Source organism: Cricetulus griseus, chromosome 2, assembly GCF_003668045.3.
Source record: "Cricetulus griseus strain 17A/GY chromosome 2, alternate assembly CriGri-PICRH-1.0, whole genome shotgun sequence".
NCBI classification, from domain to species: Eukaryota; Metazoa; Chordata; class Mammalia; order Rodentia; family Cricetidae; genus Cricetulus; species Cricetulus griseus.
This window is the reverse complement of record NC_048595.1, coordinates 416,459,435-416,487,217: the sequence shown is the minus strand read 5'-3', so window position 1 is coordinate 416,487,217 and position 27,783 is coordinate 416,459,435. Positions and strand designations below refer to the sequence as shown.

The 27,783-nt window shown below is 40.5% G+C and overlaps 1 protein-coding gene across 5 annotated transcripts in view; it reads right to left on the bottom strand.

Annotated features, from left to right (window-relative positions):
• Positions 1–27,783, bottom strand: part of LOC100770975 (partitioning defective 3 homolog B) — a 1,032,377-nt gene that overhangs the window by 270,255 nt on the left and 734,339 nt on the right. The gene's annotated exons all lie outside the window — the stretch shown is intronic.

The window sequence follows — 27,783 nt, the reverse complement described above, 5'->3', positions numbered from 1 at the left end:
TCCATTGTGTAATTTGCACTGATCACATAGTTGGGGAATGAATAGGCAACACAGCCAATGCCACCCATCAGTCAGAGTGCAACACTGTATATTCTGTATCATTTAATTCTCCACACCAACTGGTGATGTAGGGCTTATCTTTCTCTCCTCCCTCTCTTCATAAACTAAGAAATGAAGGGGTTGAGAAGCTTTTAATCATTCAAGCTTTCCTGCCTGCCTGGCGATAGGTACAGGATGGAGGATGAAGCCAGACTGTTGCGATCAAGTTTCTGTTTACAGACACTCTAACCTTTCAATGTTTTAGTTTTAAAATTAGTAAATGACATAGTAACAATGTCTACTTTGTTGGGTTGTAAATATTACATAAATAAGCTTATATGAAGTATTCAGAGCAGTATCAGTTCCCATAAGGCATCGAGTATTACAAAATGAAGGCACTAACTAGCATCACTGTCCCTAAAAGTTATAAGGGGTGAAAAATCTCACATAAGATGAAGGGCAGACATTTCCTCATTTGCTGACACAACAGGACAATGTATTTACTTTAAAGCAGTAGAGTAACAGAGTAGATAGATCCACATTTTGGGGTTGATATTTGAGTTTTTGGAGTAATGTGAGCAGGATTAGAGAAGCGTTAAGTGTTCCCATCAGCTTCATTGTGGGTTGTCAAGGGAATAAATTAGCAGCAATGTATAGACTAAGTGAAGATCTTCTGAAAAAGGACACATTCTCCCTATGAGGACACAGAGACAGGGTGGGTTTCTGATGTTGAGAGGTAGATATCAAAGCTAAAGATCTTAAATTAGAGCATTATTTGGTATCAGAAATAAGGAATGTTTTACTAAAAAAAAATTAAAATGGCACTAAGAAGAACACCTAGGGCTTGAGGGTTTTCAGCATTTACTGGAAGCATTTGTCGGTACTGATTAATATTGATTTTTATTGTGTCTTCCTATGATAGTTATCTGACTAAGTATTTACTACTGCACAAGACTGTACTAATTATTTCCCCTAATGAAGAGCCCATTTCAAAACCAGGTGGTTGTTACAGTAAATATTCTCAACATTAGGGTATTTAATATTCTTCTACAAAGATTTGGCCAGAGACTTTAGGGAGTTATTAAAATACTAGACTGAATGCAACATGATTTAATTATGCCAGGCCCCAGCCTGCTAAGATTGTTTGTAATTTCTTTTCAATTTGCTTTAGCAAGATAAGATCCTTTGTTTCTTCACAATTGAATAAAAAGTGGTCCTGGAAGGATCACTGCTGGGTAGCACCATCATTGCAGCTCCCATGAGCAGGGCTTTCAGTCTTGCTGTCCTACTTGCTCATCTTTTCCTTCCCACACAATGACACCCTAAAAAGATTAACCCTGTCTCTGAGGTTGGAGCCAATTCTTTGAATGGATACCAAAAGTTCACCCCCAAATTCAATTGTCAAATTGTGTCTCTAATGGAATATGATTTTTGTTTACTTTAGCTTAGGTGGTTGAGGAACTTGTGGCTAAGTACATTGGTAGAATATAAAATGCCATTAAGACGTGGTGTCATGGCTTCTGCTTCTCTACATGAAATGCATCCATCTTTGCAAACACTCATCTCTCCAGCATGAAGTTTTTAATAGTAATTTTCAAATAGGAGCTATAAAAAAGGCCATATCCATTTTGTTACAGCAGCAGGAACTAACACTTGTTATCCCCCAGAGCTACACATTGATATGCTAAATCGGTTTCACCAGCCACCAGGAATGACATACTTCACATAAAAATCAACAAATCAACAAATCAACAAATTAGGTGGTTTTCACAGGTCCTATTCCTCAGATTTAGAGCTTCATAAAATACAATGTGATTTCTTACATTAAGTGACACAGGCAATGAAGTGTAAGATGATATCATGTGTTTGTGTTTGTTTTCCATTCTAATTGTAAGTAAACTAAATAATGGACTTTGGAATTCCACAACCTTCTCTCCAGCCAGATGGCTTGAAGGTAGGACCTCACAAGCTTTTGTCCCAATACAGGATGTGGAACTATTCAATATCATGGAATTATATCAGTTGCCTATCTTACCATCATTAGATCTGAAGACAGTTGTCAGCAAGGCTTTCCAAATAGGGGATTTCTGTGGCCAGCATTTAAGCATTCCTGAGTGGCCAGGGAAACAATAAGGGTTGAAGGCTGGGGAAGAGTATTTAACTTGTAAGGGATAGAAAACAAAATCCAAATGGATCTGGCACATTCAGGGTGGTAGAATTCTCAAAAGAGGAATCTAAAATGGCTGAAAGACACTTAAGAGAGTGCTCAACATCCTTAGCCATCAGGGAAATGCAAATCAAAACAACTCTGAGATACCATCTTGCTCCTGTCAGTTTATACTGGAGAGGATGTGGAGAAAGGGGAACGATTCTTTATTGCTGGTGGGAATGCAAACTTGTACAGCCACTTTGGAAATGAGTATAGCGGTTTCTCTGGAAAATGGGAACCAGTCTACCTCAAGATCCAGCAATGCCTAAACACTCTTAGGCATATACCCAAAGGATGCACAGTCACATAACAAGGACATATGTTCATCCATGTTCATAGCAGCATTGTTTGTAATAGCCAGAACCTAGAAGCAACCTAGATGTCCCTCAGCTGAAGAATGGATACAGAAAATGTGGTGCATTTACACAGTGAAGTACTACTCAGTGGAAAAGAAACCAAACAAACAATGGAATCTTGAAATTCACAGGCAAATGGATGGAACTAGAAGAAACCTAAGTGAGGTAATATGGTATGTACTCACTCATATATGGATTCCAGACATAGAGAAAAGGATTACCAGCCTATAAACCACACCTCCAGAGAAGCTAGGAAAGAAGGAGGACCATAAGAGAGACTTACAGAGTCCCCCAGTGAAGCATAAAGGGACAAGAGCCCCTGAACAAATGGGGAGCATGGGAGGAAGGAGGTAGTAGAGAGAGGAGGGGAAAAGAGGAGGAGGGGGAGAACATGAGAGAGCAGGAAGATTGAGTGGGGAGAGGAATAGAGGAGAGCAAGAAAAGAGAGACATCAATAGAAGGAGCCACTATAGGTTTAAAGAGAAATCTGGCACTAGGGAATTGTACAGAGATCCACAAGGATGACCCCAACTAGGACCCTAAGCAATAGTGGAGAGGCTACCTTAAATGCCATCCTAGAGCCTTCATCTAGTAGCTGATGGAAGCAGAAGCAAAGATCCACAGCCAAGCACTGAGCAAAACTCCTGAATCCAGTTTCAGAGAGGGAGGAGTGATGAACAAATGGGTCAAGACCACACTGGGAAAACCCACAGAAACACCTGAGCAAGTGGGAACTCATGGACTCCAGTCTGAAAGCTGAGGAACCAATATAGGACCAATTCAGGCCCCCTGAACATGGGTGTCAGATAGTAGTACTGGGCAGTCTATGGGGCTTCTGCAGTGGAACCAGGATGTATCCCTACTACATGGACGGACTTTGGGAGCCCATTTCCCACCGAGGGATACTCTCTTATCCTAGATACACAGGGGAGGGCCTAGGCCCTGCCCCAAATGACTTGACAGATTTTGATGATCCCCAGTGGAATGCCTTACCCTCCCTGGGTAGTGGATGGCGGATGGGATGGGGAGATCAGTGGGAGGCATGGGAGGATGGGAGGGAGAGAGAACTGGGGTTGATATATAAAATAAGATTGTTTCTAATTTAAATAAAATTCATATATAATAAAGGAAAAAAATCGCTGGGTGTTGGTGGCGCACACCTTTAATCCCAGTACTTGGGAGGCAGAGGCAGGTGGTTCTCTATGAGTTTGAGGCCAGCCTGGTCTCCAGAGAGAGTTCCAGGATGACCTCCAAAGAAATACAGAGAAACGCTGTCTCAAAAAAAAAGAAATCCAATAAACTCTGAGTGACTCAGAGTCTACATGGTACATTCCTATCTATGGTTGCAACACAGAACACAGAATGACACCCCCAAAATATAAACTTGTAAAGACACTATAAAACTTTGCAAAAGAAAATGGGCAGAAGATCAGATTAACTTTTGGGAAAAATCAAACAGCAACATTGGTGGAAGAGAAAAATCAATACTCAGAAGGTCACCGCTTTTATTTGGGGAGAAATGAAGAAAATCTGAGCTAAGGAAGTTCAGTGAAGATGGAGAAGTAGAATTTTTATTCTGAGAAAAAATAATCCATGTACCTTGGTGACAGCTAGCTTCTAGTGGTGAGGGAGAAGGGTACATACTAAGCCACTGATTACCTGGATCCTTCACAATGGTCAATAAGCAGTTAATACTATATATAACACCAAGGCTGAGTTTGGGGTATCTGTGAGCATCTGGGAGAATTGCCTAAAAAGGGTCATGAGCGAGAGCTGAAAAATCCATGAGGACTCTAGCTTCTAGGTGACTTTTCCAGGAGGCAGAGAACAGTCAGGGAAGAAGAGGAGTCCGATAAGAGGTCCAGGTAATAAGTGGACAAAGAATCAGAAGCCACAGCCGGAAAGCTGAGAGAAGTAATTTGAGAGCCCAAAAGACAGGACATGGAGGCTGAGTACAGGCGAGAAAGAAGAAATGGCAAAATGGAAATGAAACAATTTGTGGTAAAGGTGGAAATGGATAAATTTGATTTTGGGTTTTTTTTTAAAACTTTTTTCTTCTTTGTTTTCTCAAGACAAGAGTTTCTCTGTGCAGCCCTGGATGTTCTGGAACTTGCTCTGTAGTATGGGTTGGCCATGTAGTATGGGAGGCCTCTGCCTTCCCAGTGTTGCTATTAAAGATATATACAACCACTGCCTGGCAAGTGAGTATTATTAATTTTTTTTTTTGAGACAGGGTTTCTCTGTGTAGCTTTGGAGCCTATCCTGGCACTTGCTCTGGAGACCAGGCTGGCCTGGAACTCACAGAGATCCGCCTGCCTCTGCTTCCTGAGTGCTGGGATTAAAGGCGTGTGCCACCAACACACAGCGAGTATTATTAATTTTTAAAAGGAAACCTGCTATGTTAAGTTACAACATCCTTAAACTTCAAACTGCCTAACTTAAAAAAAAAGGAAATTTCTAGGATTTTCTTAATACTAGTTGTAATCAAATTGAAGACTCTTGTGTTTAAAAACACTGAAATTTAAAAAAAAAAGTACTCTAGAAAGCTAAGCCTAAATTATTTGTCTAGAGCACCAAAGTTTTACAGGCAAATTTTACATATTTTATATATCCACTTCTTTGTTAGTTTGGGGGTGTGCTATAACCAGTCTTGCAATGGAGGCAAGTACTCTTCCCTGAGATACATGCCTAACACTTTGTTTATTGAGACAGGTTCTTTCTATGTAGCTCAGGCTATACTTGAAGTTGCTGAGTAACTCAGTCTACCTTCAAACTCACAATCTTCCTGCATCCATCTTCTGAGTGTTTGGATTATAGGTAGGTCCTACCACACTTGGCATTGTAGTTACTTTTTACTTTAGGTATTCTCATGTGAAAGATTTTAAAATGTGTAGAAACGATACATTTATAGAATAATTTATTATACAGACCCATCAAGTCCCAAACAAAATATTTCTTCAGTTAGTATCATAAAGAACAATATAGTATTACCTAATGTCCAGATTTGACATCACAGCCTAGCTCTAGTATAAAGAAAGTGACAAAAGAAGTATGAAGTAGGATCCTAGGGAATAAAACTCAAGAAGTTACCCAAAGCAATAGGCAACTCCGTTGGCCTGTATTGTAATAATTGAGGGTGAAAAACAAACAAACAAACAAAAAACCCAAAGCAGAAAATCTCAGAACTGGAGGTATCCAGAAAATCTCAGATTAAAAAAAAAAAAAAAAAGCATCTAAACATTTGGCTCTCATCTGGTGAGTTTATCAAGAATGTTGAAAGATTACAAATATGAAAAGGATAGAATCTTGCTAATAAGTACCTTGCTGTGTGACTTCATGGCTGTACCTACAAGCAAACAAGGTTTTGACCTGAGGGGGTTTGCCTGTGATGTATGAACACTTTCAGATGAACTGTCTCTTTATTCCTGGTAACATTCCTTTCCCCATGACAGAGGTGATCTCCTTAATGGAGGGGATATTAGTGAAAGGAGTCAGAGAACACAAATATTCCGTTTCTGTTGTCAGGTAGAGAATGTCACTGTCCCCACACATGCTAGCTTCAAGCAGAGAATTGCTCTAAACTCTTTAGCTACAGATCCTGTTGAGACATACTAAATCAATTTTTTAAATATGGGTTTGTATGAATACATGAGTATATGTGGGTGTATGCAGGCCAGAGTATGTCTTCATGAACACACACACACACACACACACACACACACACACACACACACACACACACACACACACTCCTTCTTTTAAATAAAGGTCTTAAAGTGTTTCATAAAGTTGTACTACCCTTAATTTGTAGGGTATTTGAGGCTTGAACGTTCAAGGACATCTACTTCACAAAGCAGACCAGATTTCCTAGGCTATAACTAATTAAAACTTGACATGCAGAGAGAACAGAGGGATTCAGATTGTTGACACTATTTCATGAATTCTGTCTACTCAAGAGTTGAAATATCTTTAGTAAGTAATATGGAAAAATTCAAAACTCTGTAGTCATTTGTGTTCACATTACTTAGGGACAGGGATATGACCCTTCCCTATGGTTCCCCTCCCCCCATTTTCTTTAACAGCTGAAATAAATTTCTGGTCAATTAGAGATTTATTCAAGTGCTGATCCTTAACAAATTTCTGTCCCCACATCATCAACTGGCTGTACCCACCCTACATCATTTCACTTAATCTTTTTTTCAAGACACAAAGCACGATCTGCATGCTCCCCTTTAATATAAGGTATCCCGAGGATCTCCCTTCTAGTATGAGGTACCCTGATGATCTCCCCTCTAACATAACACGCCCTGAATACCTAACAGACATAAACAAGGACTACTTTCCTAGAGCTCTCTCTCTCTCTCTCTCTCTCTCTCTCTCTCTCTCTCTCTCTCTTTTGTTCAGGCAAATTACAAATGTCTTGGATGAACTAATTCCATAGTAACCAACTCAGTGAATTTATCTTTTGCACATTTTTGCTTTCAAAGGAACAGAAACTGAGAGGGAAAGGCCTCAGGTAATAAGAGACCCATATGACTTCCCAGCCCTCTCTTCAGGCTTATCAATAAATCATTTGAAGCAAAAAAATGTCTGCGTGAAAGATATTAGATTTCCAAGGAGCCTGCTGCAGTATAATTTTAATAATAATGATAGTAATAAGGAGGACATTTTACTATTCACCATCTCATTCAAGCACATTACACTAAATTCAATGGTTAATGAGGCAGTATCACATGGATGAGATGTTTGCACCTATTTGCAGAGGTCTTGCTTTTGAAGGTTCAGTCATTGTCTGAGAAATCCACCCCATCCTTGGAAACATCCTCTCATTTATCAGAAGTCAGTGCTGACTTCATTTAGCCTTTAGATTAAATGGTGATAATATAGACCTACAAAAGTAAAAGGATAACACATCCTATTTTCCACGACATGGAATCATACTTGAAGTCAACACCTTCGTCCTTTTGCAATTTTTAATTTTGCTAACTTTAGGTACAGCTTAGTTCAGCTCTTTACTTTTCTAATGCATGGGATAAAATAACAACACAGTGATGTTACCCTTAGACAGGTTTCAGAGTACTGTGTGTGATAAAGGGGTACCATGTTTGCAACTTCACTGAAATTATGCAGAAACAGGAATATAGGGACAAGCATGAGCACACAACACACACACACACACACACACACACACACACACACACACACACACACCACAGTACACACAGAAACACACACACTCTCACACACATGGATCTACACATCCACATAGAAAGGGAGCCAGGGAGGGAGAGGAGAAGGGAGGCAGATAAAGAGGGAGAGAGGGAGAAAGAAGGAAGGAAAAGGAGAGAAAGAGAAAGAGTGGAGAGAAAAGAGGAGAAAAGGTGAAGGGAGCAGAGGGGTGGAGGAGAAGGGAGAATGAGTAGGGGAGAGAGGGAGAGGGGAAATAAGGCAGGGAATCAATGCTCCAGTATTGGGACTGATCTATGAAACTGTTATTATTTAAAGAATATGAGTGAAGGAGATTATGTAGTTCTTTGTGCCATTTTTTAATTGAAAATAGATTTTCTTTTATACAGTTTATTCTGATTACAGTTTACCCTCCCCCCAAATCCTCCCAGATCCTCCCCACTTTGTCACCCACTAAAATCCACACCATTTCTTTCTCTCTCATTAGCAAAAAAACAGGCATCTAAAAAAAATACTTGGTGCCATGTTTGTCACTTTTTCTCCAAGTCTAAAGTTGTTTTATAATAAAGTGTTTCAAAGATTTCAGCTCTGAAGTTAAAGCAAAGTAAATGAGAGAGTAGATCAAATAAGCCATGGATGTGGTATAGAAGAATGCTCCAGACACAATTACTATTGGCTTCTATCTTGTAAGGGAACCATCAATACACAAACACTCCGTGTTGTGTAAAGTCACTGTTATATTGGCAACAAGCAGCAATATACATTACGAAACCATCATCCCTAAACTACATTAAGGCATCAGCTACAGTTGTCATCTATTATTTAAGCTCGTCTTGCTGAGCAGACTGGTAGTCTAGGAGGCAAGATTTTCAGAGAAAGTAGGAAGAATTGTGGGTAAGAATCAAATCAACGAAAAGTTTTACCCTAGGAAAAGATGGAGTTTTGAGAGGCCTAGAATATTTAAGTTATTAAGGGATTATTTTCTTTTTAGAACCTGTCCACAAGATAAGAGTTTCATGGTCTGACTGTCCAAAGGAAGCAACTTTCCCTTGGTCTGTGTGCACCAGTCAACAGAAACAACTTAACGGGATATTGGCCCAGTCAGATTTTCTTCCATTAACTATCAGCAGAGACACATTTTAAACCAACAGCTTAAATGAATGGGTTGTGTGTCTGTAATAATTTTGACTTCAAATGTCAACTGTATTTGAGATGCTATGTGCATTTAATCAATGTCTATATTGTAAAATAAATATACTTCTGAGTGACTGCTGTGCCAGCCATAAATCATAATTCACAAAGACAAGAACATCTTATCTTCACTATTGATAGTCATTAATGACTATGCTGATTAAAATGGAATCTGCCTGCCATATTATTGTTAAACAGTCTATTAGAATTTCCATCACATCCAAAACCTACCACTATCTCTCTGTGTGTGTTGATATGTCTCTTATGGAATAATACATGAGTGACAGCTAGATTCAAACTTAACACTTGAAGTGCAAAGCTGAAGAACAGTTTTATTAGCACATTTTAACCCATCCTTCCAAAATTAAGAGATCCGGATGCTATAGTAGGAAATTACCAATACGGAGTCAGATAGAAATATAAGGGTATTTAATAGGGAAAAGCCTTACTTACAGAGCGAACCAGCCAGCCGGTGGTAGTCTGTACAGCAAGAAGCAAAGAGAAACCGAAACCGAAACGCAGTCCCCCTACTCACTCTGACCACGCCCTCACAAGCTCTCAGGTACTCCTGTAGCCAGCCCCTAAGAAGGCGTGGCTACAGCTTTCCCTACAGGATGCCAAAGCTATATAGTGTTTCAGGGGCTGATTTCTTTCTCTTGGCACTAGTACTTGAGTTTTCAACAGTTTTAGGGCAAAATAAATGTCATTTTATAGGTCATATCAGGCAATGGAAGCTGGCAAATAGAAACTGATCATTAGTTACAAGACTTCTCAGAATGAAAGATTTGATCCATACCCTGTGAACTCTGAGTGTATACTATGTAAAAGGCAGTAAACAATAGCATATCTGTTACTGGTCATGCCTCACACTGCAAAAGATCATCGTGAAGGGATTAGATGAGATCCATGGGCAGGATAAACAATGGCATAGAAGTGAAATGAGAAATGTCAGCCATACCAATACAGAACCTCACTACTCAAGACTCTTCTGTCAGCTAAAAACAGGCTCTGGTAGCAAGGAGTGCAAAGGACAGATGAACATCAGATAGGACACATCAAATTCAAGGGAAGAGGCCCTGTGACACATGGGGTTCTGAGGTGACTATTTGGAAATTACCAAGTTCTTCCATTCTACTACTATCGTCTAAGAAGACATGGTTCAAAGTGTGCCCTCCACGGGAGGGAGTGTGCTACACAGCATTACTGGGTGGATCCCAGGGTAAAGACAATAGAGAGGTTATGGCTTACGGTTCAAGGTTGCTCGGGTCACCTTCTTAGCATGATTGACTTCTGCAGTTGTACTTTCAGACATTAGATGTAAAATGTCCTTCAATCAAGCTGAGCACGAGTAGGGTGAGACCGCTGAGGGTCCATCTCCACACTGCATTCAGAGCATCAGGACCACGGGAACTGGAAAGCAGGGCTGAACTTAGGAGAAGATATTGAGAAGGCAGAGGGGAAACATGAAGAGGCAGAGGTACTGAGATAATGAAAAATTGCCTAAGATATAGTTTTGTTCCTGTATGATTAGCAATTTGAAAATGAAGTATAAAATTCGGAGAGGACCTAGACCAGCATAAGGTGACTGAGTCCTGCCAAAGGCTTTGCCACGAATTCTGTGGGTACTGGGAAGGTGCTGGGGACTGAGCCCAGGGCTGCACCTCCCAGGGAGGAGAAATAATCAGCTTCTAAAGAAGGAAAGATACTGTGTCCCCATATCGGAATTTGTTGGAATAAATTTTTTATGCTTTTACATATTTTTCACAGTCTAAGAAGCCTCTCTCCTATAAAGTGCTTTTTAATATTATTATTACTCTTTAATGTTGTAGAATCTTTGTGGGCTTTCCCTACTACCTCCAAACCCATGTCAAAGTACAAAGAAATAAACTATAATTGAAAACAAATCAAAATTAAGGAGAAAACAGAGGGGAAAAATGTTCTGGTAATAAGTAATTAACTTGCCAAGGATCTTGCCCTTTGTAGAAGAGCATTCACATCATTGCACATGTAACCCTTCAAAAGGAGCGAGGAAAATGAAGACATGCAGAGATGAAGGGAGTGAGGAGATGACACTGATGGTCTGGTATGACACTGTGGGTCAAAGTTCCAGGACACTGGTCAAAGCCACCCTTTTCACTTTATAGTCTGTTTTCATTGCAAAAACTGTTCCTTCCCACACTCTGAAAATTCCAGGAGGCAAAAAGGAAAGCAGGACAAATCTATGATATTGATTTTTTTTACTATCCATTGACTAGAGTTCAAATTTAAAGTGGAAAATTATAGTCCCTGGGGGAGAAGAAACCTATCAGTGGGGGGAACTAACACTAAAAGCTCCAGAATTAGGGTTTTTACTGTTCACTGGTGACTCTGCCTGCAATCAAAGCCGAAGCCATTATCTGGTCAATGTTCCCTCCAGTTCTCTCCCTCCTGAGTTCCAAACTGGATGGTGTTTGTGAGAATTCATCTGTTGGCCAGGGGTTGCTGGTTTGACTCATTCTCCGAGGAGACATTTCTACTTTGGATTTCCAGAGCCATGTGGATGTTCTGAACTCGAGGAAAGTCTTAGGAGGCAAGATAATGGCCAAGGTTAAAGAAAGTTAAAAAAATAAATAACCGGGGAGACAGAAGAGTTCAGTCAAGTTTGCTTTTATACCATCTGCTTTTCTAGACTTAAATTTTTGTTTGCAGTTCAGAATTTAAAATTATAAATTAGAGTAGCACACAAGGCCAAACTGGGAAACAGAGGCTAGAGAGCAAGGACCATATGGAATTGCCAAGGAAGATCCACTTCCCTGCTTTGCCTAAAGAAAAAAGCTTCCTAGTAGAGGAATATTTAGTTCTCAAAACAGGTGAGTTGTTCACTATTATTTAGACCTAAGGATACACCCACAGAGAGTCAATACTCCCAATTTTGGTAATTTAAATGTTCATAGATGTAGAAGGTAACTTTCTTCACTTCCCTGTCATTTCACCTTGTAAACTTAGCTTTTATCCAACTATCTCTTCTCTCTTTTGCCCCAGAAACCTATCACTTTTATGATCAGTTTTGGCTAACAGCCAAGACATAGATGGCCATAAGGATATTTAGTACGATTGTTGCAAGTGGATGAAGGTATGCATCTCTCTGGCAATGGAGAATGTCTAAGGTTAGACATCAGAACATTCACCTTTGTGTATTCACCAGCTATGCTGCAAGTAGTCTTGCAGTTCAGAGATTTAGGGATCCTGAAAGGGGCTTAGTAGATAAGATAGCTCTTTAATGACAGACTCTCCATGACCTACACACTTTGAAGGCAGACTGCGTTCTTGGGGCTTTGAAGAGAACAGTGGCGTCCCTGACTTACCCATCCTGGTACTTCCCAACCAAGCTCTCGATTGACATTTACCAGGCAAGCCAGTATTTTCGGAATGAATGAAAGTAACATGACAACAATAAAATACTGGTTTTAAACATACCACAATGTGCTTGCTGTGTATGTAGCAAAGGCTCTCTCAATAATAATGGATAGATTATCTTGAAAGAGCTACTTAGAAGTTTAGTTTGTGCGGGGATACATATTGAAAATGAAGTTATTAAAATCCGATCTGGAATAGTTCAGAGGTAGCAAGGTGCTCAAGGGTACACATTGGAATTTGGAATTCTAAATCCTATTTCATCACTTATAACTTCCTATTTATAGGTCATCTTAGATGGTGAGTTTAAGCATGAGGATAATGTATTTTTTTTTCTGGGTTTCCCCTGAGTAGTATTTAACAGATATTTTTCAGTAATGAACTGATGGACACTTTTGCTCACATCATTTTAGATGAATATTTTTCCTTTCTCCCTTTGCAGACTTTGGGGGGTGGGGGGTGTCAGTCCTACAACTTGTTCAGAAACCTCATTCCAGTGCTTAACAACCATATTCTCTGTTGTATCTAACTTCATTTTCACCCAAAGCAATTTTGCCTCATTTTCTCTGTCACTGTCCTCAGTGGAAATGGGGAACAGTTGGTTAGTATTGCCAGTTAACTCATCTTTCAACCTTTTCTTCAAAAAGAAATTAAAAATAAAAATAAATAAATAAAGATAATTCCCAGTACAGTTTACTTGCTTTGTCACTTCGGAACCACTGTTTTTCATTATTTTCAATGCTATTATCCGGGATGACTAAAGGGCACAACACAGCAATATCCAAATAAGCCTACTCCAATTAGCACAATCTACAAGCTAGTGAGTCAATCAGCAAAAGCTTATTAAAGGACAACACAATGAAAAGCACCGGGAGCAGGTTCCTTTGCTTAAAGGAATCCATCCCCATTGAGAACTCGAGACAGACATGGGAAACTGAAATGAAAAAAATCCAGCCAAGGCATGGAAATGATTGAAGGAGAAAACTCTGACATTGAGAAGGAATCTTGGTGAGAGAGAAACACAGGTTCAAGAAATGCAGATTCACAAAAGAGGCTTGTTGGGGGGTGGGGTGGGGGACTTCAGGAGCCTGGCAGAATCAGGGAAAGAAGCAGGAGGACATTTGAAGGGAAGGTACCTTCTGAGGGATCATTTTAAGGAAAGGTACCAACTGAGGGCTTCCCAGGGACATTCTGTGAGATAACACTAACCTGGTAAGAGTGTCATGTTTGTATAAAGGAAAAGTAAAAAGCGATGATACATAAATTTGGCCAAGAATATAGAGGGCACCAAATGCCTGTTAAAGAGTAGGGATAATATGAGTCATTCATTTGCAAAGGAAGGTCCCAGACCACCATATGAAATGTAAGAAATTTAAATGTCCAATGATGAAATTAGGAGTGTAGCATTTCAGTAGGCATGATAGGCAATTCTGGGATGCTGCCAGACTTTGAGACAGAAGTATCCACAGCAAAACATTACTAATAGATTCTGTCTTGAGAACTTGCTAATGTGAACTCTTTTTTTTCACATACCATTTCATTTATTCCACAGCAGCTGTTAGGTAAATGCTACTATTATTTCACAAACGAGGCTAAGTCGAAGCTGGAGGATCATATTAGTTACTCCTTTTTTAATGAAAAAATATGCAATTAAAGCAACTTAAAGGAGGAAAGATCTGCTCTGTCTCATGGTTTCAGGAAGATTGCAGTCCATCATGGTGGGAAAGGCATGGGTGTGGGAGCATGCGTGCAAGAGGCAGCTCCATCATGGTGCGCCTGAAGCAGGAGGAAGCAGCACCTGCAATGGTCTTCCCTGGAAACCTGCTTCCACCAGCCAAGTCCTGGAAAGGCTCCACAGCTTCTAACACATCCACAGGCTGGGAACCAAAGCCTGGATGCTGTAAGCCTGGGGGAGGACATTTAATATTCAGATGAGATTTGTGTCCAAGTGGAATTTCAAAAGATCCACTCTTTGCTGCCGTGCTATATTGCATTTTGGTTTACCGGTGTTTATTAAGTATCTGATGATGGTACCTGTGCTAGGATGAACTGAAATGGAGAAAGGAGCAAAGCAGGCAAATCAGTCAGGGAGCTATTGAAACAATGTTATAAACAAATCAAATGACAGTGATGGGAGTAGCAATGGAACAGAAGGTTCAGACATGAAAGGCCGTCCTTTCCACATATCAGGAGAATTGACTGGTGGGAGGGTGAGGACGAGGAGGGAGAACGCATCCCGGATGTCGTGGGATTCTTTGCATTGCCTCAAACATAATTACAGAAGTCAGCATAAGCTGGTGACTTCGATGGGTAGGTTATGAATTAGATTTTAGACTCGTTGAAGCTGAGGCTGAAGGCAGACAGTAGTTTGAGAAACAAATTGGATTGTCTCCAAAGCCTTGGTGGCTATTACAGTCCAATAGTGTTTGTACACCTACTACCTATTTTCCAATTTGGGTATGGTATCCCCTGTCTCTTTTTAATTGTTCTGAGAAGTCTTGTTCTATAAGAAAAACAGTCACAGTTACTATTCTTAAGATTGGGATCTTTTCACTTAATTATGAACTGGGTCATGTATTAAATTACTATTTTGATGTCACCTTAGGACAGAAAAATCCAATAGATAACAAAAATAAGTATGGAATCTATAGGGTATTTGCATTCACAGAATAAGTCACCAGTGTCCAAGACATTTTGGAGGCTGAAATAACAGTAGTGATGCAGGATCGGGTCTCGGCATCAGTATCAGTTTGAGCTCTGGCTTTAGGGAAGACTGATTCATGCTGCAATTATCTATGAGGAAAATTTCTATTTACCACACTTATGTCCCATGCATGTTGAAGTTGGACATTAGTAAATTACACTGAAGTTTTCAGATAAAAGGTGCAAAACATAGATCTAATTCCACCCTACCCCAGGCAAACTATTAAATCTCAACATGTCATTACCTAATAGTATTAAGCAGACATCTCACAAGGACATGACATTGTGCTGGACATGGGGCAAGGCATATTAGGCAAATACATTCCCACTGGGAACTTAGAAGTGTTTGTATATACAGATAAAACTGTTGTTAGTATGCTTTATTAGTTACTTAATATGAGTATGCAAATAGGTCCATCAGGAAACTGTCTGCATTTTATTAATCTAGCATCTTAAATGATTATATTTCATCTTAAATGCTAATGACACTTATTTATGATTGTGTACCTTCCATTTTAGTGCCTGTGAAAGTTCTTTTTAGCATATCAATTGCTTTAAAACTTAAACCACTGGACTTTCGTCCTGATCTGCTAACAAATCTAAACCTCATTATCCCAGAATGAGATAAAGTGGTCTATTCTTCTTCAGTGTTGTTGTGCCATTTGCATTAACGCAATGGGAGTTGTGCAGGCATATTAAGAGCAGAAGGAACCCTAATTAAACAAAATAAGCCTTTTGGTTGACACCCTATGTGATCATTCTTTATTGTGATAACTACAAGAAAATCAAATCACCCTACTGTGTTGGGCAGCAGAAAACAAGAGCTCCAGAATAATCAAGATTTCACAGAGCAGGAAGAGAAGGCAATGAGCAGCAATCAGACTTTTGAAAAGAAGGTAGCCATCCATTTTCATATTAATTAACTCTGTACAGGCCCCTCAGCCTTCCATGAACACATACTCAGAAAACATAGGGAGAAACAAACATTTGCAGACAAGCTTGAGAGCTGAAAAAATTATTAAAGTCATAGTGCAAACAAGCCGGCATGCTGGGAACCCCAACATCTCATTTGTCTGCACTCAGCCCATCTGATGAGTAGCCCTTCTCTCTCAGGTTCTTCTTTTAGTTGAGCAGTAAACACTGGACTAACTGTTCTGAGTCGGTTTGATTCAAATTCATTCTTATGCAACATTTTAGTGACTGCCCTTGTATATATCTCCATCACTTTCACCACTCGTCCTATTCATATATTTCTTTAAATTTTCATGTTCACAGTCTATCCATATTATGGTGCTAATGTTCCCTTCTTGTGCTCAGACTGACAAAAAAACTCAGATGTATACCATGCAAATGTATAAATATTATAAGCTACCACACCACTGACTTTAATGGAAGTCAAATATCTGGGTATTACAGCCTCCATTTTGCAATTCCATTACAAGCTCAAACACTATGGCTCATAGAGAGTACATTTCCAGCCCATACCTGTGGTAGTAATGCTGTAAAGAAAAGAAGTGAGGGTCATGGCTTTTTCAACCTGAATACAAAAAATATTTAAGAAAATTAAGTTTGGACTTAGCCTGGAAGAAAAATGGCAAATTAACAAAATGAAGAAACAAAATTTTTATGATTCATATTGTGAAAAATAAAGTAAATAATTTTCTAAGGGCTTATTTTTAGGCATGTGTGTGTGTGCTCACAAAGTCCAGATGGAGTGTGACATCCTCAGAAGTTAGAGTTAAGGTGGTTGTGAACTACTGAACTTAGTTAGGTTCTGGGAACTGAACTTGAGTCCTCCGTTAGAGCAGCACAGACTCCAAAGAATTGAGCCATCTGTCCAGCCCCTTAAAGTAAATAATTAAAGATGAACTTAGAAGAGAAAATCCAGTTACAAAGAGAGAAACTGACCTATCCTCCATGTTCACGGGCTTAACATCTGCTTCCTCCCCTTGCAATCAGGGACAGTCATGGAGAACAATGGATGGCTGCATTTACACTGGTAAGCAGCCTTTCCCAAACTCTGGGTTTTTTTCTGCAGTCATACTTCTCACATGCTCTGTACATGCATTTACTTTATCCTCATCAGTAAGACCCTCTCAGTGTATCTCTATATCTAACTTGAAGCCAAATTAAGAACTTTGGCCTTCGTTTTTCATTTGAGATTTCATGTTTCATGAAGCAAAGCACCTAAACTCTAGCCTGTGGCTGCCCTTTTGCCTTTGGGGAGATGACTGATAAATTTTCATTGGACTGGCTGTGTTAGCAGGGCTGCCCTTCATGCTCATAAAGTTGAAGGGCTACCCAGATGTTTACAACCACTATCTGGAAAGAGGTAATGACAGGCTGCGGCCACATTACATTCATTGTACATGAGACCGGTAACAGCCATTATAGGATCAAGGCAGAGAGGACAAATGCACCACACATGTCATGCCCCTGGTGACTTGAGTATTCAGTCTCTATTTAACTCAATTTAAAAATCAAGTCAAATGTATCTTCATGGACAATGTCAGGGCAGCTATGTACTAAGAAATATCTGGGTCAGAGCCCATCCACTCACTCTGCACTGAGATTGCACTTAAAAAGGAAAGAAAGAAAAGAAAACAACAAGCCTTTGGGTGAGTCCACTCTTGATTTGTATTCGGCAACAGAAAGTTTGGTCTTCTACCCAGTGGTTAAGTAAAGCTTGAGAATAATTCACAGTTCCTTTTGGAAAGGGGTGACCCAGAGCATATGAAATATAAATGAGTGAATGATTTGAGCAATGCCATTTCTTCCTGTATTTTATTATGCAAACTGTTCAGGTGGAAGACAACGCACCAAACCCATTTGAATTACAAAATAGCATTTGGGGAAAATGAAATAGAGGAAGGAAAAGTTTGTGGGCTCTAAGTATGTCTAGCGTGAGACAAAGGGTCTGTCTGGAGTAAATCCAAAGATGGGAGACAAGGAGAGATGCTTATCACTTAATAAAGGAAGATGCTCAAGTGGGCAGTGGGTGCTGGAACAAAGTGGGAAATGCAAATCCAAGCCACAAGGAGACATCACCTCAACCCTACAGGAGGGTTATTAAAAAACAGTAGTGGCAAGGAACGGTGATACACACTTGTGATCCTAACATGGGAGGCTAAGGAAGGATTGTCATGCGTAGAGTGAGCATTTATCTCAAGTGAAACAATAAGAACAAAAAGCAACAAACAAAAACCAAACCAGAACCATTACTGGCAAAACTGGAGAAACACAAAACCTTGCATACTGTTGGTGGGAGTGTGAACCAGCGTAGCTATTACAGAAAACATTCTGAAGATTTATCACAGCATTGAAACTATAACTACCATCTGATATTCATGCTGAAATCCCACCTCTGGAAACATATTTAAAAGAAATGAAAGGAGCACATCAAAGACACATTTGCTCTTCCATGATTATTGCAACTTTATTCGTAACAGGTAAGGAAAAGAAACAGACTAAGCCTTGTCCAGCTGATAAGTGTATAAAGGAAATGTAACATATTTGTTCACTCTCTAGTAAGTGTGCGTGCACAAGCTTGAGAGCACATGTACACACACACACACACACACACACACACACACACACACACACACACACACACAACTATTTAACATTCAAAAAGGAGGCATTCCAGCCACTTCAATGTGAGTGGGAATTCCTGGAAAGACTGGAAGTGCAATGATGTGGAGAAGTTGGGATGCTGTCGGTCTAGAGTTTAATTATAGCTTAGTTTGGGCTAGCTTTCCTTGCCCACTTCTGTGTCAGAACTAACATTTTGTGACTAACAGAAGAAATGCTTTTGGAATTTATTAATCTCTCAGAGTACTAGATCCCACCAACTCAAAGCTAAACGTGCCATCATGTAGCATCTTAGGCCTAGAGGAAGATCCCCCATCTTCCTGCAACTGCCTCTCAAATGTACCCATCAATTTATTTCAAAATTGCTTTGATTTATGACTTTCATAAAACTGCTTCCACATGGGAACATGGAGCCTGAAGTGACCTAGCTTTGTGTTTTCTGGGCCCAGGTCACTCAGATGTGGCTCTCCAATAAACTCTGTTCCTTTTGAGGTGAGAGCTGGGTTTGTTTTGTGTCCTGACAGAGACAACAAGAACAAGCCTGGAGAACATTCTCATATGAACTAAGCCAGGCACAGAAGGATAAGCACCATGGACCTTCACTTACAAGTGAAGTATAAAAAATTGTAATTCACAGAAACAGAGAGAAATGGTTGTTATCAGAGGGAAGGAGTGTGAGGGTTGGAAGGTTATTGCTTGAAGAACATACAATTTCAAGAAGGTGAGACTAGCAACTTTGAGAGAGTTTTGTCTTAGGGTTTCTATGGCTGTAAAGAGACACCATGACCACAGCATCTCCTATAAAGGAAAACATTTAAATGAGGTACCCTACATTGTCAGAGGTTCAGTTCATTATCATCATGGTGGGATATGGTGGCATGAAGGAAGACCTGGTGCTGGAGAAGGGGCTGAGAGTTAATACATCTTGATCTACAGGCAACAGGAAGTGGTCTGAAATACTGGGCACGACTTCAGCATATATGAGACCTCAAAGCCCGCCTCCGAAGTAACACACTTCCTCCAATAAGGCAATTTCTACTCCAACAAAGTCACGCCTCCTCATAGTGCCACACCCTATGAGCTTACAGAGATCAATTACATTCAGACTACCACAGTGTCTTCATATACACAGAAAAGGTAAGTATGTGAAGTTATACACGTGTTAGTGTGTATCACTATCTCACAGCTTACTTACTTATATGAACTACTTCACTGAAACATCACAATAGTGTGGAGGAGATGCTAGGGGACCAGTTAAGTCCACAGCACCCATAAAGGACAGATTTTAATTAGGTCCAACATTAGTTTGGTGATAGTAGCAACTTTGCTATTGTTTGTGGTAGAAATAGCATAGATGGCTATGTGTGTGTCAGTTCTAAGACATGCACATCATGTCTTTACAGCATTCTCCTCATTAAATAAAACGGTATATTTCAGAGAGAAATGAAATGAACAGAGTGTGTCCCTTATTATAAGCAATACTTAGAAATTAAAAGTTGATGCTTAATATTTTTATGGTTTATAAATTAGGATTAAAAAAGAGAGAAACCTAAGCAAGGTCTGAATCTGAGTGAAGAAGAAATGATACAGAACATCTGACTACTGGGTCGGGTAGGGTAGAGCTGATACAAAGACCTTCAAATCATGTCACCACCACTCATGTTGCAGAGCACTACTCTCAGAATGTCTAACTCAGCTGCAACAGGGCTTTGTGTGCTATACAAACTCTGTGTACTGTAAAGGTTGCTTTTTTGTTATAGTTGTATGTGGGGCTGGTTTACAAAAACCTTCTTAGATTTCTTATGCAGAGAGAGAGAGAGAGAGAGAGAGAGAGAGAGAGAGAGAGAGAGAGAGGAAAAAGAAGGAAATAAGGCATAAAGTGAGCTGGCTTCTGTGTTGGGTATGTTCCTTTCAGATAATGTATCTTCTGAAAATTCCGGGAAGCTTGGGCAGATGCATTGTGTTAGGTCAGCAGAAAGCTGCGGGGTGACAGGATGCCAGCCCCTCCACTGTTTCCCTATGGCACCTACTGCAGTCTGGAATCATCTCAACTGCTCTGGGTTAGGCACATATTCTCTGTTCTCTCCCCTTCACTGGGATGTAAATCCCATAGGCTTGGAGCCTTGTTCAGAACCATGTTAGCCCAGAAGACACTGTTCTGTATCGGAGATGTCTTGGAAAGTGTCACTTTACTCCCTGGGTACTTCAGAGTTAAGACCATTTTGTATGTTGATGTGACATTTTCCTTGTTTTTTTTTATTAAACACACCAAAAGAAACTCACATTTATCTTTGACTTTTTCTTTCTTTATTATGACAGGAAAGCACCATAATAGCTGGGACTTCACTACTATCTATCCAGTTCCCAGGATGAGACCCAATATAAAAACAGGACTTTAATAAATATTGAGTAAACAAAAGAATTATTATGAATGTATTTGGCTAAGATGAAATAGTCAATAAATGTTATTAATTGAATGAACATGGTTGAGCAAAATTTAAAAATAGACAAAATTTAAACACCTTCCTAACAGCATGATATACACTTTATTAATCTATCAAGAACAAGCTAACTAGACACAATTCCTTTAGGACAAAAGCCTAGAAAAGTTATAGAGAAATGAACTTAATGGGTTGGGGATGTTGCTTAGTTAGTAGCATTGGCTGCACAAGCATGGGGAACTGAGTTCATATCCCCAGCACACACATGAAAAGAGAGGCACACACATATAATCCTAGCCCTAGGCTAGAAGAGATGAAGATCCCTGAGACTTGTATGGTGTTCAGTGTAGCTCAGTCAGTGAGCTCCACGAACAGAATATGCTTCAAGAAAAAAAAAAAATATATATATATATAAGGATGGAGACCAACTAAGAATACACAGGCCATCCATATCTGGCTTGTAGATGTTTATTCCCTCATACAATCCATAACACACTCCAGAATACACACAAAACATGTGCACATACACCATATGTGTACATGCATACATACACACACTCTCTCATACACACACAGAAAATGAGCTTACGCCACTTCAAGCCTCAGTGTCCAGGTATAGTGACTCAGACTCTCAAAAGAAGACGGCAGAGATTTTTGTATAAAGGGATTGGCTAGAAACACAAAGACTTTCATTTGAGGACTGCAAGAGATTGGCAAGTTTATTAAGCAACCAAGAAATCAGAGTGTTATCTCTGGCTTTTCCACTCTAGGTGACATTACTGTGGCCAGAGGATATTTGGGACTGACAGTATGGAACTTGTCTCCTACAGCGTTTGAGCTTTGCCTTTTGATTGCTGGAGCCTTGAGTGGCCTTTCTGTAGAACTGTCTTGAAGAACATGATACCTAATGAAGTCAAATGCATAAAGCAAAGATAAGGAAGCACCTTGACCTGAGATAGACCAGAGGGGATGCCAATCCCACACCAAGGTTTTCCTCTGAGTGCAAGCTGCTTTTGGTAAGACAGTTTCCACTGATGTCCAACAGTTGCTGACTCTACCCTAGGCTTTCTGCCCAGCCTTGCAAATCAGACCGGAACCTAACAGACACACTGCCTTCCTGCACTGATGGCAGTGAGCACACCTGGCATGTGTTATGAGCAGAGAGCAGATGAATCCTGTGTGCATGTGTAGATCTCCACTGAGCCAAGGGCAGAGCACCATCAAGGCAAGCATAAAAGCTGTGGGCTCTTTCTCATCAGCCTTCTGTGTGCCTACATGAGCCTGCCTTTTCTATTTAAGCTGGGGGTCCAGCCTCCAGTCCCATAACACGAACACTATCCCGCATGCCATCTCCCTTTGCTCAGCACCAGTCCCAGTAAAGACTTGCTCAGATGGTGTCATTTGCCTCCTAGTGATTCCTATCTCAAGCAAAAGCTCTCTTGGATGTGCTGGTAACACTAAAAGATGGTAACATGAAAAGGAACTGCACTTTGCCTTTTTCCAATTTCTGTATCAAACTGAGCCGAAGATTGATAGCAAACCCATGAAAGGTCTCTCTCAGCAGCAAGAAAAAGGAGTTTATAAGGTAACCGGTAAAGTTGGAAGGTTCTTAAGTTGAGAATTTTCCCACAATAACTCATGGCCCTTGGAAGAGCCAGACTTGACTCATGCAAGGAAGTAATTTAAAATCAGCAAATCATAACAATATACAAACTGGGCCATGGGTGGAAAGATGAATGGAATCGACTTGCCATAGCTTTCCAGAAGGAACAGGGGTGGGTGAGATTAACAAATGAACACTGCTCCTCTGCATCATCAACATGAGTGGGGCAGCTAACACCAGCACAGTCCAAACACTTGGCTCTTTAGAAGCAAGAACAAGCCCACTGCTAACACATCACAATTCTAGGATGAGGAAGGGGGTGGACTTTAAGACCCCCCCCCTTTTGGCCAGGTGCTACTGTCCATGGAGCAATCCTAGAAGCGACCCTGGAGCCTATGTTCAGGAATGTGTTAGATCGGTGCAGACAATGGGAAAAAATAATGCATATTTCAGTCACATCTAACTCCAAGAGAACCTTAGAGCAATCAATCTTCTTTAAATAAGAAAGAAACTAAGTCAATAGCATCTGAGCAACAGATGAGAATTAAAGCAAAATCTGTTGGCTAATGGTAACAGCTTTTGTGTTCTTTGTTGCTGAGAGCTTGCATGTAGCAGCAACTCCAATATGCTCACCAACTCAGATGCAAAAGGCTATGGAAAACAGTTGCTATTTTTATACAGAAGATAAAATCTAACACCACCTCCCTGCTCTTGATTTTGTTAGAGTAGTGAAAGGGAACAAAAGCCAAGGTGCTGTTCATCTAGAGGCTCCCAGGCCTGTGGCTTCTACTACATTGAAATTGGGAGCATTTGGGAAAAAAAAAGGAAAGAGCTGGCCCTGAATTGTGGGCAACAAGTACCTGGAGCCATGTAACAGAAAATACAGTCAGGATTTAACTTGGTGACAGTCTCAGAAACATGCCATGTGAATCTCTGAGAGTTTTCATATTTACAGATTATTGTAGTTAAATCATTTTTATAGTTTTTTCTTTAATACCCCAAAGAGGAAACTTGTCCTTATAAATTACTGTGGCATTGTAGGAGCGGTAATAATACTTATGATAATGACCATGCTGGTTTCCGTTGATACTGTAAGCAATTAGTACAATCTTAGTGGTTTGAATAACACATATGCATGAAAATGAAGGGGCTAGCCAGAGGGAAGCCGTTTCCTTGTCCTTTCCAGCTTACACAGTCTGCCCATATTCCTTGGCTCATGTTCCCCTTCCTCCACTTTCACAGCAAACATGCTGTATTTCTTTGCACCACGTTTCCTTGTCCCGTCTTGCACTTATGCTTGTAAGGCCCTGTGATTGCACCGGGCCCAGTGAGCAAACTCAGGACAACCGCCTTACCTTCGGGCAAGCAGAGCAGCCATCCTCCTGCCTCCTCCTCCCACCTTCTGCAATCTTAGTTTTGTCAAACAACACATACACAGATACTGGGGACTAGGGCTTGGGCCTCTTTAGGGGAATTTTATTATTGAATATATGTTACCTGTAAAGTATAGTTTTAAATAGATCATATAATTAATCAACTATATTTCTTACAGTGGTAATAGAGCCAGTGATTGTTCTCAGTTTTCAGCTGAAGAAACTAAAAGGAAGGGCTTAGTTTGCTCAGTATTATCTAGCTAGAAAGTGAAGGAGCTGAGACCTAAATAAGTCTGCATGCAGAGCCTGAACTTGCAGCCATTTAACTCCAAAACTTCACAGACAAAAATTCTCATCTCAATACTGTTAGAGTCATTGCCAACAAGCTCACATTACAAACCACAACTTCTTTTCCTAAAAATATTTTATGTGTTTATTTACCTTGGTGTATGCATGCGTGGATAATATTCATTCATGAGTGTATGTGTTTTCACTCATGCATGTGTGCCTATGTAGTGAAGGTGAGTGTGCAAATGTGTACACACATGTAGAAGCCCAAAGGTTGAAGTTGAATGCTTCCTTGATCGATCTTCCCCCTACATATAGAGACCGGGTCTCTCCGTTGAATCTAGAGAGTACTTATTTGATTGGTCTAGCTAGCCAGCTTGCACTGGAGATCCTGTAGCCCCTGGGGATCACAAGTGGGCTATGTGCTGGGGAATAGAATATTTGTTTAACTAAGTGGAGTTGTGTTACATTTGTTTGTGTTGCAGAATAATTGTTTATCTATGTAAAACATTTTGCTTTTGCTTATGCTGTATTTGTTTAACTAGATAAAGGTGTGTTGCTGTTTCACCTTGCCTGCCTAAGGCATCTCATTGGTATAATAAAAAGCTGAATGGCTTATAGCTGGGGAGAGGAGAGATAGGTGGGGTTGGCAGAAGAAAGAAAAGGGAAGCCAGCCAACCAGAGTCAGCCAGCCTGGAGGCAGCCAGCCAGACATGGGGGGAAGCAGGACAGCAGGATGGGAAGTACATAGATGAGGTAAATGAGCCTTGGGGCAGCACATAGATTAATAGAAATGGGTTAATTTAAGTTAAAGAAAAAAGTTATCTAGAAAAAGGCATAATATAAGGTTGAACACTCATAATTGATAATACGTCTCTGTGTCTTGGGAGCTGGTTGGTTGTCCAAGAAAGCCTGCTACACTACCCTGCCCAAGATTTATATGGATTCTAAGGATATGAATTCTTGCTTCATGCTGGTATATATACCATCTCTCCATCCTCAACTGCCTATGACATCTGATGAGTATAATAATGACACTGCAGACTCCAAAAATCAAGATGACTAAGGAAGGACAGTGTCTAGATGGCTCAGATGGAAGAATCAGACAATATTTATGGAAAAACATGTCTCAATAAGAATGTCTAGACTATAGTCTAGTCTAGTCTAGAGTCATGTTGAGTAGAACCAGCCACTGCTTTAGCCTGAGCTCCTGAAGTAGGCTAAAACCAGAATGTGGTCAAAATGGACTTAGAAATGGACAAGTTTTCAAAATACTAGCGGGTTCACAGTAACCACTCAAGAGTTCCTGTCACCCTTTGACATCATGGTGAGGCAGTCCCTGTTTCTGTCACTCCAGAAGGAAGCTGTTTGCAGTGGCCAATCGACTTTATGTTGCTTGTTTTTGCTTTCTTCATCCTTTTCCCGTTTATAAAGCCCATCCCTTCCACTTAGCTTTGTCCAAGTGCTTCTCTTCTGTGGGTGAGATACGGCACAGGTCACAAGTCAACAACAAACGATTTCATCTTTAAATTTGAAGTCTTACTCTTTGATAGTCCAATGATTTCTAGGGTATCTGAGCTGCTAGGGTAATAGGCTGAGAATTGCTCCCACAGACTCTGTGTTTGAATGGTTTGTTCCTAGTTGGTAGAACTATTTAAGGATAAAGAGGCGTGGCCTTGTTAGAGGAGATGTACAGCTGCAGATGGGGGAGTTGGCCTTTGAGGTTTTAAAAGAATCCTGTCATTCTTAGTACTCTCTCTACTTCCTGGTTGCCATTTTACCATGAGAGCTCTCAGTTCCTTCTGTGCCATGTCTTTGTTCCACCATCATGTACTCTAACCCTTTGAAGTCTAATTAAACACTTTCTTTTATAAGATGTCTTGGTCACGGTGTTTTATCACAGCAAAAAGCAACTAATGGGTAACCTCCAGCAAGACCTCAGCACATCTTGTTATAATACGACCAGGGGCAAAGGTGCTACCAAGACTTTGAGGAGCATACTGGAAGCACCATTGTTTGAACACTTGATATGTAATGGGATGGCTCAGAGCTGTCCACACTATTTGTGTCCTTTAAATGTCATTTTGCTGTTCCAACAGCTCTCTCTGTCTCTGTCTCTGTCTCTCTCCCTCCCTCCCTCCCCCCTCTCTCTCCCTCTCTTTCTCTCTCTCTCATACACACACACACACACACACACACACACACACACACACACACACACACACACATGAAGGAAGGAAAAAGGAAGGGAAGGAGGGAAGATGGAATCAGAGAATTGAATTTTCTTTTCTATCTAAAATTATCCGTTGAAGATTTCATACTGAGAACAACTGGTATCCTGTATCCCCCAGCATGTTTAAGAGACAGATATTCTAAGGGTTTTACACAATATGCTCAAATCTGTCATATGCATTATCTGTCCTTCATAGTAAAGAAGAATAGAGACTGGTAGATTTGATAGGGAGTTACAGAAATAAAGTAACAGAATGAGTACTTTTACCTTATTTCCATCCCCCCCCCCCAAATAAAAGCAGGTACAAGAAAATCCTCCAAGAATTAGGAAGCCATTTTGTAAATCCTTCTGCTTTGTGAGCAGCAAACATTTTCTGATCTCCTCCCTTGCCCTAAGCATGATGGCCATGCTTGAGGGAGTCTGTCATGTCCTTCTAGGTAGGAAGGCAACCTGGTGCTATGGAGAAGTCTTAGGAAGCAAGGCTGGTGTGACATCCATGTGGGAGGGAGAGGAGGATGGGGAGGGAAGAGAGAGCCATGAGAACAAGCTGCACTTGAGTGATTTGGAGGGGTAATGATTGGTGGTTGTAGCAGGCCAGGTAGATGCTGCTGTAGCTGCTGCATAGTTAAAGCTTTCTCTGCCTCCATCCAAGAAGTCCAGGTAGATGCTGCTGCTGTTAGTGCCTTCTCTCACCATCTATGAAGTCTGCCAGCTTGGGTAAGGAGACTCTAGGAACACTGTCTGAGGTCAGGGGCTAATGGTAAGTGATCCTTAGGATAGATGTCAGCCATGGAAACAATTCCCCCAGAAGCAACTGTTATGCTTAAGAGCTCTCTAAACAATCTACAAAGGTGTTCACAAAGGACCCCTGGTGGTCAGCTTGTACCACCTAAAGCAGTTAAAACATCCTCCAGTTTAACCAGCCTTTCTGCTGCACATTCTTCCACAGACAGGGAAGTTATGCCCAGGGAGGAGCTATATTCTGGTTTACATTGAATTGGTTGTGCAAACCTCTGGATAAGTAACCAGAAATCAGCCAGATCGCCAGGAAACCGGGTTGTGGAGCAATATTTCTATAGAGTGTTTTTTGGAGGACAGCTGTACATGAAGAAGTAAGTTGTACACTGTTGTGTTGCTTAGTGCTCTTAGCTGCTGAATGGACTGCATGCAGCCTTT